This window comes from Muntiacus reevesi, chromosome 1 (genome assembly GCF_963930625.1).
Source record: "Muntiacus reevesi chromosome 1, mMunRee1.1, whole genome shotgun sequence".
Taxonomy (NCBI): domain Eukaryota; kingdom Metazoa; phylum Chordata; class Mammalia; order Artiodactyla; family Cervidae; genus Muntiacus; species Muntiacus reevesi.
In genome coordinates, this window is record NC_089249.1 from 144,908,024 (window position 1) to 144,910,763 (window position 2,740).

Consider the following 2,740-nt stretch of genomic DNA (forward strand, 5'->3'; position numbering starts at 1 on the left):
GCTTTGATTAGATGGACCTTTGCTGGAAAAGTAATGTCTCTGCTTTTTAATATGCTGTCTAGGTTGGTCATAGCTTTTCTTCCAAGGTCAATTCAGTCACTCAGTTGTGTCCGACTCTTGGTGACCCCATGAACTGCAGCACGCCAGACCGCCCTGTCCATCACCAACTCCTGGAGCTTGCTCAAACTCATATCCATCTAGTTGGTGATGCCATCCAACCATCTCATCCTCTGTAGTTCCCTTCTCTTCTTGCCTTCAATCTTTCCCAGTATCAGGGTCATTTCAAATGAGTCAGTGCTTTGTATCAGGTGGCCAAAATATTGGAACTTTAGCTTCAGCATCAGTCCTTCCAATGAATATTCAGGACTGATTTCTTTTAGGATTGACTAGTTGCATCTCCTTAGAGTCCAAGGGACTCTCAAGAGTCTTCTCCAATACCACAGTTCAAAAGCATCAATTCTTTGGTGCTCAGCTTTCTTTATAGTCCAACTCTCACATCCATACATGACTACTGGAAAAACCATTGCCTTGACTAGACAGACCTTTGTTGGCAACGTAAATATGCTGTCTAGGTTGGTCATAACTTTCCTTCCAAGGAGTAAGCGTCTTTTAATTTCATGGCTGCAATCACCATCGGTAGTGATTTTGGAGGCCAAAAAATAAAGTTTGACACTGTTTCCACTGTTTCCCCATCTATTTGCCATGAAGTGGTGGGACCAGAAGCCATGATCTTAGTTTTTTGAATGTTGAGTTTTAAGCCAGCTTTTTCACTCTCCTCTTTCACTTTCATCAAGAAGCTCCTCAGTTCCTCTTTGCTTTCTTCCATAAAAGTGGTGTCATCTGTGTATATGAGGTTATTGATATTTCTCCCAGCAATCTTTATTCAAGCTTGTGCTTCATCCTGCCCGGCATTTCACATGATGTACTCTGCACAGAAGTTAAATAAGCAGGGTGACAATATACAGCCTTGAGGTACTTCTTTCTTGATTTGGAACCGGTCCATTGTTTCATGTCTGGTTCTAACTGTTTCTTCTTGACCTGTTACAGATTTCTCAGGAGGCCGGTAAGGTGTCTGGTATTCTCATCTCTGTGAGAATTTTCCACAGTTTATTGTGACCCACACAGTCAAAATCTTTGGCATAGTCAATAAAACAGAAGTAGATGCTTTACTGGAACTCTCTTGCTTTTTCTGTGATCCATTGCATGTTGGTGGTTTCTAAATCTGGCTTGAACATCTGGAATTTCTCAGTTTATGTACTGTTGAAGTCTTATTTGGAGAATTTTGAGAATTACTTTGCTAGTGTGTGAGATGAGTGCAATTGTGTGGTAGTTTGAACATTTTTGGCATTGCCTTTCTTTGGGGTTGGAATGAAAACTGACCTTTTCCAGTCTTGTGGCCACTGCTGAATTTTTCAAATTGCTGGCATATTGAATGCAACACTAACAACATCATCTTTTGGGATTTGTTATAGCTCAGCTGAAATTTCATCACCTCCACTAGCTTTGTTCATAGTGATGCTTCCTAAGACCCAATTGACTTCGCACTCCAGGATGTCTGGCTCTAGGTTAGTGATCACACCATCATGGTTATCTGGGTCATTAAGATCTTTTCTGTATATTTCTTCTGTTTATTCTTGCCACCTTTTCTTAATATCTTCTGCTTCTGTTAGATTCATACTGTTTCTGTCCTTTATAGTACCCATCTTTGTATGAAATTTTTATACTATAATCACAGGGTAAAAGGGTCTACTTGTCAATCATGCACATAGATTTTGCTGTGCCTTTGCTGCAGAAACAAATATCAGGTTTTTCTGGAATAAAAAAAAGAATTCATCTTGAATCCATTGGAGAATAGTAGGAAAATTAAGGACATCATGTAATATTGGGCTTCCCTGGTGGCTCAGATGATGATGGTAAAGAATCTGTCTGCAATGTGGGAGATCTGGGTTCAGTCCCTGGGTTGTGAAAATCCTCTGGAGGAGGGCATGGCAACCCACTCCAGTATTCTTGCCTGGAGAATCCCCATGGACAGAGGAGACTGGCAGGCTACAGTCCATGGGGTTGCAGAAAGTTGGCCACTGCTGAGTGACCAAGCACATGTAATGTTGGATGACTGGATCTTTAATGAAAGTATAGCTACTTGTTATTTGCAAAGAAAGGAAAACAACAATATATTAGCTCCCGTTAAGATGGCAGAGTCAAAAGACCCTGGAGCTCACCTCTTCCCACAAATACATCAAAAATACATTTACATGTGAAACAATTCTGAGCTGAAATTGAAATCTGAAATTTGGAAATGAAAGGAAGATCTCCATGTAATTGGGTGGGATGAAAGGGAAAAAAAATGGACAACACCTGTGCCTCAGGGAGGAAGCTGTGAAAGAGGAATGGTTATCACACCCTGGGAAACCCCCTCATTGGCTGGGAAATCAGCCAGGACAGAAAGGGAGCTTCAGAACCTCAGGAGGGAGAGTTCTATAACAGGTTTGTGGCAGGCAGAATGGAGAGAGACTGCACAGATGGTTTGTCCAACTGCCCTCAACTCCTCAGCCTAAGACACACACCCACTTGTGCAGGCACATGCTGGGTGCTGAAACTCAGGCTTTAAAGGACAAGACCAGGGAAAGGACTCGGATTGGCAGCTGCATGGAAACAGCCTGAAGAGTCTTGAGTGTGGTACAGCATAGAAGTAAAACACCATGGTTAAAGGGCATTCAAAGAAGGGGCGGGGCCTGCCGGA